Source organism: Colias eurytheme, chromosome 5 (genome assembly GCF_061535395.1).
Source record: "Colias eurytheme isolate Ceu_HAF_F1 chromosome 5, ilColEury1 Martin Lab GWU primary, whole genome shotgun sequence".
In the NCBI taxonomy this organism is placed as follows: Eukaryota; Metazoa; Arthropoda; class Insecta; order Lepidoptera; family Pieridae; genus Colias; species Colias eurytheme.
The window spans coordinates 303,214-322,730 of record NC_142984.1 but is presented as its reverse complement, the minus strand read 5'-3'; positions in this window follow the sequence as shown (position 1 = coordinate 322,730).

The following is a 19,517-nucleotide window of genomic DNA, read 5'->3' as shown; positions in this document are numbered from 1 at the left end:
TATTTTTGTTCTATGCATGCATTTGGACGTAACCTGAATTATGTCAACTTAGTATTAAAATATTAATGGGAAGTAGTCTAATGAAACCAAATGTTAACTAAGAAATTATATTTATTGTTTGTTTCAAGACTCATTTTTACTATTTACTTAATACCTATGGGCAATCAACTCTAATATTGGTATTATTAAACAACAAAAAATTATACTTCAGTATAATTAATTAAAAAAAGTAATACAAAAGTGCAGTTTTAGTTAGGAACTAGCGGTCCGCCCCGGCTCCACCCGTGGTACATATTTCGCAATAAAAGGTAGTCTATGTTCTTTTTCAATGTATAAAGATTATCTGTGCCAAATTTCATCAAAATCGGTTCAGTAGTTTATGCGTGAAAACCATACATACATACAAACCTTTCCTCTTTATAATATTACTAGCTTACCGCCCGCGGCTTCGCCTACTTTGTTTCAAACCTAATAAATTATACACTAAAACCTTCCTATTTAATCACTCTATGAATTAAAAAAACCGCATCAAAATCCGTTCCGTAGTTTTAAAGATTTAAGCATACAAAGGGACATAGGAACAGAAAAAGCGACTTTGTTTTATACTATGTAGTATAGATTTATTTCGCACCTCTTAAAGTGAAAGTTTATCTAAAAATTTTGGCTCAGAGCAGATAGATAAATAGCGAACAAAACGCAAGTAAGATACTGGAAAGTACTAAGTAAAATTCTACTAACAGCTGCGAGTGAAAATCTAGGTAATGAGATACGATGCAGAAACAAGTGGCCGAATGCCAAAAGGTTACTAACGAAAAGAATGAAGCATACCTATCGTTACAGCAGACCTACACTTGCAGACGAGAGAGAGCATAAAGCGCGACGAAGGAAAAAAAATAACTACACAAGAGAAAGAAGAAGAAATGTGTTGATGTCAACTAACTTGAAGAGATTGCTAAAAGTTTCTCAACGAAGGACTCGAGAAACTTTTACAGCCAAACTAATAGAGGTAGGAAAGATTTCAAACCTAGAACCTCAGCTTGTAAAAGTAAAGATGGTGAGCTACTAAATAGTAAGAACGATATTATTAAAAGATGGAATTAGTACTTCCAAGAACTGCTAAATAGCACAGAAACTGCTGAAACACCTTCTGCCATACAAAATTATACTAACATCCCAGATATCTCGCTGCCTACAAATAGACGAAGTTAGATTGGCCATTAGGAAACTCAAAAATCATAAGCCACCAGGAACTGATTACATCTCTGTGGAATTGCTTAAATAATATGCTGAAACTAGCTTTAAGGAGAAATTTTATAAGCTGATAGTCCAGGTGTGGAAGTCTGAAACGACGCCCTGTTAACTTTTCTTTATTCTTTCTAAAAGCACATTGCCTTACACATTGCATAGGTACATGAACCACAGACTAAGTACAGGGTTGCCACAACAATGACATAAGAAAAATTATAGTTAAGTTTTTCTAATATAATCTAATACGCCCGATGAGTGGAACATCGCAGTAACATAGGGTATATATTACAGCGGTGTGTACAGCACAAGAAAGGTGACATATTTGATTGCCAGAATTATCACGGTATATCTCTTTTAAGCACGGCATATAAAATCTTCGCCTTTGTCCTTTTCAATAGAATATCTCCATAGTCCATACACAGAAGACAAACTAGGCGACTACCAGTACGCTTGGGGCCCTAACCGTTCGACTACTGATCAGATTTTGAAACACTTGAGTTCAATGTCATAACACACCATATTATTTTCGTGAATTTTAAGGCTGCATACGACAATCTTCACCGAAATTTCCTGTACCAAGCGTTGACTGAGATCGGCATTCCACCACAATTGGTGTCACTTACAGCAATGACGTTAAAAAAATAAAAAAGCGTCGTTCGGATCCATTCAGTATCTTGCAACCTTTTAGGGCAATGGAAGGCCTTAGGCAGGGTGATGCGCTCTCCAGCCTTCTGATTAACATAGCCTTAGAAAAATGCATCCGAGATTCCAGAAATTGAGACATCGGGCACTTTATTTTTCGAATAGATACAAATACTGAGATACGCGGATGATATAGACCTGGATCGGGAGGACGCTACCAGCAGTGATCCTCTACTGCTGTTAACGCATATCTTGCTATAGACAAAACTGCCCAAAAGCTCGGTCTACAAGTCAAGTTCGTGGCTGTACGTGACTTTGTGTACCTGGCATAATTAATAATAAACCAGAACGAAATATCTGCAGAAATATGTAAACGAATTATGGCTGATTCGGCCTTCTAAGATATTTTTGATCGAAACTGCTATCCCGAAACATAAAGGTACTGCTATAAAAGACCCTACTAAGACCAGTACTAACATACGGGTCCGAAAGTTGGGTCCTGAGCAAAAAAATGAGGATTGCCTGCGGTGTTCGAGCGAAAAATCCTTAGACGGATTTTCGGTGCTGTGCTGGAAAATAGACATTGGAGAACGCGGTATAACCATGAGCTTTATGAAATGTACGAGGAGCCGAATGTCTTATAGACCATAAAACTAGGCCGTTTACGCTGGGCCGGATACGAGGCACGTATGGACGACAAGAAGGCACCTCTGCGTCTTCTCTATGGAAAACCAGATGGGCCGAAGCTCCGATGGTTGGATGGCATCTAATGATTGCTGTGAAAATCTGGAGAACTCAGACAAAGGACCGAGAGATCTGGAAGAAAATACTGGACCAGGCCAAGGCCCACTAGCAGCTGTAGAGCCTCAGATGATGATGATCACTCAGCGAGGAAACTCTTGTATTTCATGATAACTTTTTGGGTATGAATTTTTCGTTTTCTTTTTCATTTTCTTGAACCATTTGTAATATAAAATCATCTTTAATCTCTTCATATAATGACCTAAACATAAATATTTAAACAAATTATTATTGAAACAACGACATAAACTTTAATACGCCATAAAATTAACTTATCAAAATATTATTAAAACGGCCTATTTATACATAATACACTTAAACAAAGAAAGCATTTAATAAAGTACAGGCATAACGAGAAATATGTCGTTACCTTTAGAATAGTTGATAATACAAAAATGACTTAATATGATTTAAGTCACAATTCAAATACTGCATTTTAGTACAAAAGTGACCTAATACGAATAACGGTCTTGTTAGGATTATATATTATTAGCCTTTGTTCGGACTTTACATATGTATGTAGTTATATATGCTCGGTTTGACCCATTTTTGCGTGTCCGTTTGCCAGTTGGCAAAGGCCTCCTCCAATCTCTTCCATTCGGGTCTCACTAAGGCCACTCTACCCCAGGTTGTACCCGCTACCTGTCTAATGCCGTCATCCCATCTTTTTTGGGGTCTCCCTCTCTTTCTCTTTCCTTCTCTTGGGTACCACTGTGTAGTAATTTTGCTCCATTTTTCTTTACCCCTGATCATGTGCCCCGCCCATTTCCACTTTTGCCTTCTTATCTTCAGTGTTATGTCCTGGACCTTAGTCTTGTATCTGATGCTGCTTTGCTTTATTTTGTCTTTTCTTTTGATGCCAGTCATGCTTCTTTCCATGGAATTTTGACAGATGCGGAGTTTATTTGTTATGTTTTTTGGTAGGGCCCACGTTTCACTTCCATACGTCAGCACAGGTAGGATGCATGTGTTGAATAATTTAGTTTTAGTTGAAATGTGTAGGTTATTGTCTTTCATTACTTCTTTAAGAGACCAGTACTTTTTCCAGCCATTTATAACTCTTCGATCGACCTCCTTGCTTTCGTTGTCCTCTGGGGATATTAGTTGGCCGAGGTAGATGTAATCTTCAACATATGACATTTGTTTTTGTTCCACTGTTACCGGGTATTTTTTGCCATTGGTCATAATTTTTGTTTTGTCCGGATTTAGCTTTAATCCTGCCTTCGCACTTTCAGACGCTAGGTCATTTATCATCTTGCTTAAGTCCTCTGGTGTTTTTGCAAATAATACAATATCATCCGCGAATCTAAGGTGCGTCAGCGTGCGGCCATTTATCAGTATGCCCATGTCTTTCCATTTCATATTCCTGAAAATCATTTCCAGTACTGCCAGGAAGAGCGTTGGTGATAGGGGGTCGCCCTGTCTCACACCTTTTTGTATTTGAAACCTATTTCCTTCCCTTTCTAGTTGAATGCAAGCAGAACTGTCTTTGTATATGTTTCTGATAATTCTAATATAGTTGTGCTCTATTCCTAGTTCCTTTAATGCTTCCCAGATTTTTGAGTGTATCAGAGAATCGAATGCTTTGCTGTAGTCTATGAAAGCTATGTAGTATGTAAGCTGATATTCTGTATATTTTCCTATGATTTGTCTTACAGTATGGATGTGGTCTAATACCGAGAAGTAAGTGTTAGGATTATAACATTGACAAAATATTTACTTACCTTTCGGTAAATAAACGCCGCAATCAGGATTAAATCACTTTAAAACTAAGAAATGGAATCACCGTGCCGACATAATACTAAAACGGTCACTATTTTAGCGGAGGGACGTTTAAAATACGCAAATTATAAAGAGACGCAACATACGTGTTTTTCGGTTTCTAGGTGACATAGGATAGTTTTTGATTTATTAGATGATAGAATACCTTATTCTGAGTCATTTTATGAGTATAACTCATTTTTGCAAAATTTTGAGTTAGGTCACTTTCGTTCTCAGCGTGCGATATTAGAAGCAATATTCTTTATTTGTTATTAAAGTTTCAACTATAACAGTATTGATGCTTTTAGTTATACCTATATTTATATAAGTTTTATTACAAACTATTCCTAGATTGCTGTAGGTATTATATGACGTATACACTCACAATTTTGTAAATTTAAAAAAGGCTGTATGTAACATTAGAGACTCAATTAATTACCAAAATTCACACATAACTCATCATAATGAGGTTGATTAATAGTAAAACATATAAAACAGCATAAAAGCGACCATTTAAAAGTTTTATTAAGCTTGTTTAAGTATTTTTGGTTCCATGTATTTTTGTTATGGGATTTTCTTCTCTTTCGGTACAAATGACTCGAATACATTCATAATATCCAAGTTAAATACAATATTACAGATTTAATCTATATTTATACTAATGTTATAAAGCTGAAGAATTTGTTTGTTTGTTTGAACGCGCTAATCTCAGGAACTACTGGTCCGATTTGTAAAATTCTTTCGGTGTTAGATAGCCTATTTATCGAGGAAGGCTATAGACTATTTATCATCACACTAAGTCCAATAGGAGCGGGGCCACGCGGGTGAAACCGCGGGGCATAGCTAGTATTTAATAAATAAATATGGCCCACTACCACCCATAAAGTACCAAACTACCCCCTCACCTTCAACATTTCCTTCCAAGCATAAGAAATGTAGTTTTATAAGTTAAAAGTTATTATGTACTACGCATGCGCGGTCCGATCGATTCGCACACCTGTGCCGTGGAGAGCAAAGCTCTAAGACCAGACCACTTGGATTTGGTAGTGTATTTTTGGTGTACCACTGCCCTCGTTTTGGGTATTGAGGAAATAAAGAAAATTTAATATCTAAGTCATATTTGTCTAGTTTATCATAAGTAGACAATTAAATGTGTCAGGGATTTTATGAAGAACATTTTGAGTATTGTTTTTTCTTATTTACATATAATACAAGACCATTATTTTTTGTTAGTTTATCTGTCCATTATCCTATTTTCCGTGATTATCTTGGAACGGGTGAACCAATTTGTGAATTTGAATAGGTCTTACCGTTCACATGTAATAAAATTATCATCGCTCTCCTTTTTAGAGACATAATATAGATTATAATTACAGAAATGTTTTTTCAAGAAAACTTAAATGGATATATTTATTTATACGAGTACCTAATTCTTAATTTAAGCGCATATGTACCTGTGAAGCGATTACTTAAATTGCAGGCGAGAAAAGTCGCGGACGAAAAGCTATTAATCTGTATTCTAAATATATACTTACGGTCTCAATTTCTCCGGATAAAATGTAATGTAAGTTGAGACCAAATTGATTTCTGGAGCAAAAGTCACATCCATACAACAAGAAAACCCTGAATCCGTCTTGTTATCCCTTCAAAGCTTCCTACATTGTATCATTTTAAAGTAAATTACAACACATTCAAATATGTACTCTATTCCCTTATTATAAAATCCAGTTCAGCACAAAACGGTTATCAAAATATACGTCCTTTTAAAGTTAAAAGAAAAATGTCGTGGGAAAATCTTTACAAAATGTGTGTCAAGATTATTTGAACTTTCTCCCTCGAGCAGTAAGGTCTATTTTTGATGCACACGATAACAAATTCTTTCTTTACAACTTTATTTTATAAAGTACAATTTTTCTCAACGCATTTTAAAATTGCAATCTTCAAAATGCTACAGTTAAAATTAATTTCATGGTTGCACCTGACTTTTAACTTTGACCTTTAAGACCTTTGCTATTTGAGTACATTATTCTGTGTTTTGCCTTATTAAGCCTAAGCTTGAACACTTTATAGTAGAAATGGCTAAGGTCATCTATTTTTGGAATAAATAAATAATTCCTGGATAATTTTACATTATTGCCCTTACCTCACTTCATTTACGAACGTGGTTTTTAAACAGTTGGTAAAATAAAGATAACATGAATTTAATAATATTGTAATACTATTGATTAATTAATATACAAATTGATATTTTGTGTTTAATTTCACGCGAAAGTAATTCGCTTAGGAATTAATTAAAATGTTATAAACGAAAACAGAATCACCGTCATCATATTTAATAACAATTCAGAAACCGAATTTCAACAACAACTCTATAAAAATACAGAAAATTGTTGCTAATTCATAAATCTTATTTTACACTCAAGTAAAAAACAAAGAGAATTTAAATACACACATCAAATAAAATTACAATATGTCGCCTAATCTCTCGCTCACAATTTACACAACGAATTTATTCATATATAAATATAGAGTTAATTAAATTTCCTTCTAGACGCGGCTAAGTAAAGTTCAATTCAGTTCGCCTCTACGCGCTTCATTAGTCATCTCTTTTCATGGCACCTGGTAATTTGTCGCGTCTATTTTCAAAGGAAAGGCCAAAAATAAATACACCTTTCGAGAAAATGTTTTGAATATAAAACGCTATTTAACGTTGACATAATTGAATTCCTAAATGTGGAATTTATTTTTGAACATTATTAACAGTATCTCTTACTTGTAAATAATTGTCGTTGATTCACAGAAAGGTTGTTGTCATGTGTTCTTATAATCATGAATTTGTAAGCATACCTACTACTAAAATACGAAGGTTTGTGAGAATGATGATACTATCATAGATGAATTGTAGAACGCTTTTAAGAAATAAGAGTGATGGCTTCTGGATAAACAATAAAATATAAGCTGGCAATAGTTTTTATACAAATACCATCCAAATTGTACGAACCAGGCAGAAAAATGAGGAAAATGACAAGGATGAGGTTGATGACGTTCTTAATCATTATGATTTATGTCGATAATCTGCTTATAGAAGTAAGGATGAAAAAATAAAACTAGATACAACATAATAAACGTCTATTAAATAAACATTACAACAACTTACACATGTCCGCAAACATTACACAATAAAAGTATCTTGTAAACTTATTCTAGAGTAAAACTAATAAAAGCGGAATGCTTTTAGCGTTGCAACTCTAAAGGCACCGCTAAGACTTAAGGCGCTACCCGGCAATTTCGACTATGTTCAACCTCTATAAAGTCTGGTACAACATAAAGCACAATACCGAAAAAAATATATAAAATAGGATGGTCTTTGATCTTTAAGGGGCTTAGAAGAGCTAAACGAGGCAAAACTCGAGTTTTATAATGCTTTAAAGTATATGATTAACTGTAGTAAAAAATCTCAGACAAATATATGATATTCTTCAGGATATATACTAGTTAGATATCGTGCTGAAAACACAATACAACTTATTTTACTCGATAGAAAAAAATCACAAAGGTACCTCTAAAAAAATCTTTTGATACTTAAAAACCATACTAAACTACATGCAATCATTCTGTTTTTACGGCAAATAATTCTACAAGCAACATACTAAAAAAACTTCGTTTTATTTTTTTAGTCCAATCAATAGATTTCGTGTAAATCGCAAATTCTTATTCCCAAACCAAAAACGTACGCATGTGTGCGTGAACCGCCTGTGTACCGACACTACCGGCCGAGGCCTGTTAACCACTAACCGTCGTCGATTGTGTTAATGTGTGCGCGAGTCACTCAATTTCAGCTAGCTCTTGTAATCCCCTTAATTGCTCGCGAGGACTTTTTTCCAAAGTTAATAGATTTCTAGAAAAAAAATGTGCCGTGGTAATCGATTTTTCCGCAAATACTCTATAAACTTCGTAACCTGCTGACTTAGAGCTCTGAAAATTTTATGTTTAATAAATTATCAGTTACACAACAGTCCCTGACGAGGATTTTTTGTTTCACTCATTAGTATCTTTTTAAATACAAAATACGAGGAAAAAAGAAGGTGCAGCGGGAGAGGTTTGAGATCCGTCAAGTATGGTCAAGGTTATTAGCGCATGTAAAAGCCTTAACTGAACATAATGCGTTGCAAATCCCCTGCGGCCTGTAACTCAGACTCGGTTGGAAAGGTTTCAAACTTAATTCTACCCTCTTTTAACACGAAAATTTTAAAACAACAAAGCTGTATTTAGTCGAGTATGGATCTACTACTGTACTATTATGCTTTTGTCGAGAATGGATTAATTTCTAGTCACTTTAACTGATCGATTTTATTTACCAGTATAACAAATGATCAACCTTCTGTACCTACCCTGCTACACCAGGTCACATACCTTACCACATACCTTTTAAAATTTAATTAAATTATTTTAAAATTTTCATCTATTCGGCGTCTCTTACAGAAGAAGATGATAGTGTCACGTCATGTCTGAATATCTTTATTATAAACTAGCGTTCTGCCCCGGCTTCACCCGTGATACATGCGTTTACGTTTTACCTCCATAAGAACCGTCGTCGTAGTTCGTACTTCAAGGAATATTATAAAAAATAATTTACGAAATCGGTTCAGCTCTTCTCTAGATTAGCACTTAGCAACATAGGTGAGCGCAATTCATTTTGATTCTTTAGATAATAAATTAGCAAGGAACCTCAATTCCTGAATAATGCAAGCTTCACACGTTCTCTTATCCCTGTCATTATAACCACATCCTTTTTTACAAAAACATTTCTACCCTGGCTTAGCTTTTTCACATGAAAGTCGCGTCACATACCAAATGCGTTGATCCCTTGTGTTTTTCGTGGCCGTTTTTATGCGAATGGCAATTTGTTTACGATGTGTCTACCATTTTGTGGACGACTATTATTTTTATGTGAAACTAGACGATTATCCCGGCTTCACTCGGGGTGAACGGAAAAAGTGGAGCCTATGTTTGTTCATACAGATTTAGCTTTTAATGGCTATAAGACTTTTTTTTAAATCGGTTGAGTAATTTCAGTTAAATCGTAACAAGCGATTTTTTTTCCTATTAGTACTGCTTTGATTTTTTCTGATTCGATGTAAAACGAGCTTCAAAAATAACTTTTGAAAATCTTTGGCTTGAAAACATATTATTATACATAGGTATAATAATATGCTATGTTATAGGCATAGATGGCCTAGTGCTAATATTACGTAGATTTGAAATTTTCATTACGGCTAGCGCCTAGCTATCATAGGAATAAGAAATCCTTGTACATTTATTATTATCTACTTTCATATCACAAAATGATAAATCGGTACATATATCAAAAACAAATACGAAACATTTGACTTAATACATAAAAAGATAAAATATCTGCTATGAAAATGTGTATTTCAGAACGAACTTGCAGTTTCTGAACTAATGGCCTTAACTCATACAACCTCTACTTATAACCTTAAGATAAGTAAGCCTCACACAAGAGCCTCTAAACTCTAAACTATCAGCTTGACCTTACCAGTCAATGGAACAACAGATCTTCGTGGTATCGACCGGCCACGCCCACCCGCCCTCCCGCCGCCCCCGGACAATCGTGCTCATAATTCAATGGGACAATTTAATTAATATCTTTGTATTTCCTTCCGTATGTAGAGTGGTTTTTAATGCTGATATATAGGGTGTCCCACTGTTGGTATACTAAGCTCAAAGGAGGTTATAGTTTTGCATACGCTGAGTTCGTAAAAAATACTTATAAAATTCCAGACGCATTTTTTTTTTCAAATAGATGAATTCTTAAAACTCTATGTGTACAGTGTATACCCCTAACAAGCAACCCGCCCATCTTTGCCACCAGCACGTGAGCTATCGTTTAAGATTATGTTTTCATAGACAAAATGCTCACATTAGCGAAGCTAGAGAAGCTAGAGAAGAAAACATGGATTTTCAGGAAAATTATATCAAAAAACTTTTGACTTAATTTTGTTGTTTAAGTATTTTTTTTCGTGATCAGTGTATGCAAAACTACAAATTCTTTCACGCTTAGTATACCAATAATGGGACACCCTGTATAGTAGGTAAAGTAGGTCAATTTATTTAAGTAGTTAATAGTTATGTAATCATCATTCTGTTTAAGTATAATTTTGTACTATTATGACAGCCAAAAAATGCTTTTTGTTATTTCAAGATTAATGTATTGAGTTTTGTTAATTTCGTTATTGGTTTCTATTTATTTTAATTTACTTGAATGGTCAAAAATAATCACAAAATATATACTAAGATTGCAAGGGTTATTTCAGTATAAAACATACTATTATGTTTTTGTTTAATTTGCTGTCCGGACATATTGACTCCATCTGTTACTGCTTTACCAAATAATTATTAGCATCGATGACTGCAACAACGAACAAGGGTTAAACCAAACTAAATATACCTATATTAATTACTAGCGGTCCGCCCCGGCTTCGCCCGTGGTACATATTTACGTTTTCTCTACATAAAAACCATCCTCGTACTTCAAGGAATATAATAAAAAAAGAATTATCGAAATCGGTTCAGCCGTTCTCGAGTTATGCGCTTACCAACACATTTTGCGATTCATTTTTATATATAAGATTAATGCAAAGAAAACAATAATTGTTACAAATTATCTTTACTGTTGTTTTCTTTATTTCCTATTCAGCAAGTTAATCAACAGCATGAAGTTGGGTCATTTTTAGTCCTTCCTGTAGATTCAGATGGCGCCCAAAATAAGAAGGTAAACCGCGCGGCACAGCTAGTCTTCCATAAATCCATACATTTGACACAATTCGCAAATGAGAGCGCGGCAGAGCGCCAGAGATGTTATCCGAAATGGACGAGCGGTCGCCAATCAGCTTTTAGCTTAATTGGGAAACTGTTTGGGATTGCATTTTGTCATATCTCGATGATGTACTAATTTTTTTTTGTTAATTATTGTTGTGCTATAGTTACCAATGTTAGATATATTATTGAGAGTCCTGATAAAGGTTTAAAAAAATGTAAAATGAATTACAGTCCAAATCAGTATCTCGTTTGAATATTTAATAAAGATAAATTAAACCCACCAAAAATCAATGAAAATGATTGACACATGAAAAGACACATGTTAAAATTGACCCTTGCCGAACAACATAACTGTGTTTTGTATATTGCAGTGTTATTCCCTTGTTTTTCCAGATTTGAGACAGAACATCTATAACTATATAGATTTGCCTTTGTCCGAGTCACCACTGCTTATAAAATTCTACCAAATCTGTTCGGATACATAAATTTCGATACAAACCGAGACTTTCCTGATAATCAGATTCTTGATAAACCATACTGATGGTAAGGTAATCTAAGAGATAAAATAAAAAATTAAGTAATTTTAAACTCATTCTTAAAACAAGGTACTCCTGACCAACCATAACTTATAAAGAATCATCATATTCACTTTACCTTTCACACGATTCTGGTTCCTATTCCCTTGTGATAGCTGCTATAATCGTATGTCCTTAAATAAGTGCATATTCGGTTGTATGATAAAAAATAATTGATTCGTGAAAGCCCGGCCTCACATGTCGTGAAACAAAGGCTATGTCACACTAGGGATGGTTTTAACGAACGTTCATAAACAATATTGTTCGCACGAATTCACTTTATTTCTGCTCGGATGAACTGCTATAAAAGTTTGTGGTAAAAATAAAATTTATTTATCGGCGATTTCGACTTACAAATATATAATAAATGACTAGCTCTTTAATGACTCCGGTCAAGGCAAAAATATTGAACATGTCGTTCTGAAAACTATTCTACCAGTAAAGTAAAAGTGGAAGAAGTTCTCCATTATAAATTTAGGAAATAAATAAATGAAAATGAGCTTGAAAACGTGATTTCTTTTGATTGCCATTACCATATTAATTAGAACTTGGGCGAACAATATAAACTTTTATAATAGCGCTAAAAATTTAATTAAATTTCAATTAGCTTCAGAAATATTAAACCAGAAACTTTATGACTGAATAAACCACGTCATTTACCTGGTTTCTTATGAAATATTATATTTTATATCCATTTTAAAAATATCTTCCTATTCAATGATGCATACTTCCTTGGGAATATAACACAATACGATCTCCTTCTTTTACCATAGGTACACATAGAAAGCACAAGAAAAAATAAATAATTATTTATCGTGTTAAATGGGCCTCATCACTTGTAAGCGATCTCTGCCAGGCAACCTTTTAATTTATCCGTTAGTATAGAACCGAAGGATTCGATTCCGATGGAAAGTAAAATAAAAGTTGTCACAGTTTTCCAAAACTGCTTTCCAGAAGAGAAGAGACTGCCAACTTCACCTTCAAGATAATCGATCAGTGAAACAGATGTATAATGCATCTGTCCCATACCCCACAAGGGACTTGGGATTTCACACAAAAAAAATATTTGTTGATGGAGGATTTTCCACCCCACAGATGCCGATCTCCTGAGAATTCGTACCTAAAGTTTTCGAATAAAATTATCTTTATTTCTACTGAAAAATAAAAAATTTATGAATAAAATAACGATAAAAATTTAATCTCGTATACAGTTTATTCTTGTTTTATGTTCTTCATTTGTATTTTACATTTAACAGTGTGCGTATAATATCATATTTTGTGAACTTACTTACCTATAACATAGAATATAATATAATCTAACGTGACTCTATAAAAAACATATAAGGTACTTATATTTATCAAATAACATACCTAATATTACTAAGGATCCTAGAGAATTAATAATAATTCTATTAAGAGACGAAAAATGGTTCATTATATCTCAAAGTTTTAAACATTAAACATGGCCTGCAGGGCTGTAGTGGTTGGGATAGTCATACAAACAACAATAGCTATAACTCTCAACTAATTATCCTAATGCTCGAGCTAAAATTTCATTTGCTATGTTGTGTATTCACAATAATATAAACTTAGTTTAGGAATGAAACAGCGTTGTGAAATTACAAATTAAATCTGTTTCTTATATTATACTAGCTCGTACCGCGGCTTTGGCCGAGGTTTCATCTACGGATGAAACCGCACAAAACTGTTAGTGCACATTAATTTTTAAAATGTATTTAATATGATAATTTCAAATTAGGATAAAAATAAAACAATTGTATATATTAGACATAGATTATGGTCGTAAAATAATTCGTTAAAAGCTAATGTGTCACAACCCTTATTCACTTTTGAACTCTACTCTGATGTGATCATAATTTTTTCTTTCATTACCTTGTTAATGATTAATTGCCGCTCAAAATATTTGTAAATATTTCTACGTATACCAAAATATTATACAGATATAAAGATTTTAAATTAAAATTAACAATGGCTTAAATATTCACTTTTTCTTGCTATTAGTTCTTCAATCGTCCCTGCACCTAATGCGGGATACACGAGGCTAGTTTAGTAGGATAGCAAGCTAGTGTCAGTAAGCTAGCAAGCTAGTACTTAGACAAAACTAGCTTCATTTATTAGCTAGTAATCTAGTAAGCTCGTGTATCCCAGGCATAACGGAAACAATAATTTTGACAACAGCGACCTTAAACTACAAAATATGTAGCAGTCCTTTATTAAGTTACACATTTTATAAATATTGGTTTTTATTTAATCTTAAACCAAACTTCCATTTCGCCAACAGAAGGGTGTTGGCAGTGTTGGACACCTGCCAATCAATGCAGTCATATCCTGTGCTCACCGCGGCACTAACTGCCTCGTTTGCCGTTTCACTCGTATTCCCTACAGAATTGTGCAGAATAAACATTTGCTAGCATTCATGGATATTGGTTGGAACCATCGTAGGTTCTTTCTTTTTAATTCGGCTATTCATGAACTGAAAGGAAAGAGAGAAATAAGAAACATATGACGTAAAAAGATTACAGAAAATTAATCAGATCGATGGCGTTTTCGTAAGAGCTAGAATTAAGCGTCAGGTCAAGTTATATTAGGTATATGACTAGATCTGTATCCGGTAAAGTAAAATGAAAAAAATTTAATCTTGTCTATTTAAATTTCATGTAATTATACCTAATAGATATTCAATATATTTTTAAAGATAATAAAAGAAAAAGATACGAAATTTATTGAAATGGACGTTACTTTTTTTCTTATTTGGTACATAAAAATAGTAACAGTCATCGTATCTGCACCAATTTATCAACTTGCATACATTTCCCGTGAGTCAGTGATGGATGGCGTCCCGGTAAAATCTCCAATATTGCTGCAATATGACAATCCGAGATGTGCACACCTGACAGATTTCACACCATTTGTAAACTATCTGGGTAAATGGAAGATATATATATATGGGTGTATTTTCAATGAATAGTTAAGGTATATTGTTAGTACCAGCAATATCTGAATGCATAGTTACAAGCAAATAGTATCTAAGTATTTCAACAAAATATTTTTAAGGGAAATAAATAGATTTTGTACATCAAAAACTAGTAAGCGTAAAACTTATAACAGTCGATTTAAGTTCATTCAATTTCAAATTCATAGATTATCAATTTCGGTGTTAAGACGTGTTATTTTTAAGTAAACTGTAATGCAATAAAAACATAGAGATAAATTGTAAATCCTGTAATTTTTATTGTATTTAGACATTAAAACATAAGTTAACACGGTAGCAAAACAAAATTTCATTCCCCATAGTACCTAAACTCTACATCCGTGATAAAATCGCGAAATTAAAACAAATAAATTACACTCGTTTCACAGAATACGACAAAATATGATGGATTTCTCAGAACGGCGGTTTATTTCATTTTTGTTTTAGAACTCGACTTGATTAGGGTTCTGTTTTCCTCCATCGTTGCCTGTCTGGTTGTTCTGGTAAGCTTTTTAGCTATCTAATAAAATAGATTTAGTAGATCTGGATAGGATCACTTAGAGATTATCTTGTTATGAAGGGCTCCAAATCATGAAATTGGTTTTATCAAAATTCTAAAGGATTATTTTATGTTGTTGGAACTTGGAAGATATAAATAACACGAGTATGTGATGCTGTCATCGTTAAAATTGACCTCCTCCCTCCCTCCGTCCTTTTCAACATTTTTGCATTGTATTGCTTTAAAAGTAAAACATTATTATGATAAGAAATAAAAAAGAAATATGAATAAAGCAGAATCATACGTACACAAATTCTAAATACGGAATCCATAAAACTCAATAAAAAATAAAAATATTTTATGGTTTTATTGACCCTCAGTACAAAATGAGATTTATTTTTACCTGAAATTATACGAATATTATGCTTGCAATTTAGTATTTGCTTTCCATGTGATTTGAGCTTTTTGTTAAATCGAGCTTTCCATGTGATTTGAGCTTTTTGTTAAATTGAGCTTTCCATGTGATTTGAGCTTTTTGTTAGATTGAGCTTTCCATGTGATTTGAGCTTTTTGTTAAATTGAGCTTTCCATGTGATTTGAGCTTTTTGTTGAATCGAGCTTTCCATGTGATTTGAGCTTTTTGTTAAATTGAGCTTTCCATGTGATTTGAGCTTTTTGTTAAATTGAGCTTTCCATGTGATTTGAGCTTTTTGTTAGATTGAGCTTTCCATGTGATTTGAGCTTTTTGTTAAATCGAGCTTTCCATGTGATTTGAGCTTTTAGTATTTACAGACAAAAGTTATAATTTAATTATTCAACTATCGCGATGATTTTAAATGCATTACATATTTAGACATAATTTGAATAACGTCTCTTTTTTTTATTAATTTAGCAATTCTTTTAAAGTGTTTTAAGATAATATAATCAAAATTCAGTCAAAATATACTTGTTTAAATATATTATATTTCATTTCATTCTTAATCATTTCCGTAAACATATCACAGAACGCCATCTAGTTTTAAAACGAGAAAACGTTGTACCATGTACATTATAATTAATTATAATAAAAAAAATTTGATATTATTTGGAGATTTAAGTATTATGTACATTGTACACGTTTCAAAAACGTATTCCCCACACTAGGTAATAATAATCTACGAAAAAAGATGGCCAATCCCTTCATCAATCTAGGTACCTCTGTGCTATATTTTATACACATAATTGAAGCCGTTCGGTGTTATCTTATTACGAACTTACGCATTCGTTACGATGTTACCTATGATCATTAGAATGAGTCTTATTTGAAGTAGTCTAGAAATGTTCCTCGTTCTATAAGGGTGGTGACTACTAATGAAATATAAATAAGGGAATTGTAAATGACTTTTTGTTTTTTCGTTGATAAGGTACCTACCAATATTTTTGACTGACTTATTATTACTTATTTTATTCACAACTAGCTGCGCTTCGCGGTTTCACCCGCATGGCTCCGCTCCTGTTGGTCTTAGCATAATGATATAATATAGCCTATAGCCTTCCTTGACAAATGGGCTATCTAACACCGAAAGAATTTTTCAAATCGGACCAGTAGTTCCTGAGATTAGCGCGTTTAAACAAAAAAACAAACAAATTCTTCAGCTGTCAGTATAGAATGTTTTATGAAACATAACATAATAGAACAAGATAATATAAATCACAAGGTGTATTAACGATATTTTTCGTTGCCAAATAGCGAATACAAAACATACACTTTCACGCACTCGAGTAAGAACCATACGCGGCCGAGTGACCGAGAAATGACCGAATACAATTAGCGAGTATTATCTAAAACTTACATAATTCATGGCCCTGTAGCTGTGGGTCACTTCCGATCAACAATGAGTGAACTTTAGGGTCTATTATTTGTGGAAGTTTCAACTCTCTCTTATAAATATGTGTTATAAAGTGTCATTTTAATAAAGCTTTTATGTAGTAGCGCCATCTGTTGGTGAGTCTTGAGAATTAATAAAAGTGCTATAGACCTAGTAACAATTTAGTTATGTGATAGTACCTGCAGTGTATGTATTTTAAATATGGTTGTACGTGGTTATACTATACACAAACTAACTTATAGAGAGTAAACCCATTTATTAGAAGAAGGTTAGATCGACGTTTTAACTGCTCAATGGATATAAAATATTCTGCATATACATATAGATTAATGGAACCTTAGAAAAATGTATAGTAAGTAATACCTATAGGTTCCGGATTTATGGAGCTCGCACGTGATATCTTCGAGTGCACGCGACGAAAGCAGCAGTATAGTGAATAGTATAGAATATAGCTTAAGATCTCTTGCTAATAAGATTATTATCCTTTAGAATTGGGCTATATTATATTGATTTGATTTAGATGTTTCATACAAATATAAAAGGTCAACTAAAAATACATTTTATACAATTTCCTACAATCATTTCAATATATGGTACCTACGCTAGCGAAATTGCTATTTTAATAATTGCGAATACAGATTGATCAATTATATAGCCTTAAAGCTTGTAATATACGCTAAAAATGAAATTAAGATAACCAGAAGTAAATATAATTAATGTATTCATCATAACAATTCATTTTTACTGCTTCTTACTCAAGAAGGAAGCTGTAATTTAAGACAATTCAAAGATGCACGCAATAAACATTTTATATAATGACATATGATTTTATTACCGCATTTTATTAGTAGTAATATCAATTTAAAATTCAATTTCCTACTATGAAATTGGTCAGAGTTCAAATGATATTAACATCGCATTTGCACAATTAAAGCCACATTGTTTTAAAGCATTGTATTTTTTTTATTTAAGATAATGGTATTCTAATTCAATAATATAGTAGCTTACTCTAATCTTCTTAAAAAGTAAACCTAAGTAAATAAAAAAAGTATATATTTAATAAAACTTCATCATATTGTTGCTATAAAACTATATTTAATTCAAGTAAATAAATTACCAGATAGTCAGAGAAACTATGAATTTGTAAAAATATGGGTTTATTAATATGTATAATCTAATTTAATAACTCTACTTAGATTATAGTCCTTTCCACCTAAGATGATTTCTGTGACACATCGATTATTGACACGTGTAGAGATGTCGGTTACTGAAATCGTATCAATTGTTTCCGATAATCGATAATATTCTATATGGAAATGAAATCGATTTGAATAAAGTACCAAAATTAGTTTTTTCGGCATTTCGCCAACAATTAACTAAGGAAACTTAGCAAACAACAGCAACAAAAAGTCAACAATAACAATTAGTAAAAATAACAGAATACCACGTAAAGTATCAATATAAAAATGCAACTTGTATACAAGGCTGACGTACTCGTACAGACGATTGACTCGATTGACAAACGATCACAAGATGGGCGCCGATTATATGATTTTCCAACTCTATGATTTTTCAACGATCCATTTCATGTACACGAATTGCGTAGGTATTATATTTTTGTGTTATTTTATTTTATTTTTCATTATATTAAACTAAACAATACTGTTTTTGATTTATAAGCTTAAGATGTTTCATTTTTATATTTTTGGTAATAATGCCGCCATAAAATAAAAATATTATGCACTAAAATTATTTTGACTTTTTAAACATAAAATACGTAATTCGGAACACGATGAAGTGTCACAGGAATCATCCTAAATGAAAAGGACTATAGTGAAGACTAATTTGTATGGCTATCCAGTATCCTGAACTATAAAGCATTAGTCGCTTGCTTGTCACTTGACTAATGAAAATTAGCAATTTTTTTCTCTTCAAAATACTACTGTAGATGTAGCCTAAACGCTAAAATATTCTTGTACATGTATCCTCCTAATCAAAAATCTTCTCGTCCTTAAAAACACCATAAATCGAATACATTATCAAGGTCGATAAACAAAATGGCGCAACACAAATCTAAATTCAAGATGGCTCCCTAATCCTTGCTACAGAATTAAACACATTGCGATAGTTTACGTGATGGCTGTTACTTTTGAATTAACATAGATTGTCTATTATCTTACGATTACGAATTTGTTACCGAATAATACATGATTTTTGGCAGTGTGATTCGTCATCTTTTTCCCAACTGCCCGGAAGATTATATGTCATGGCTTATGCATGCTTCTTCTATG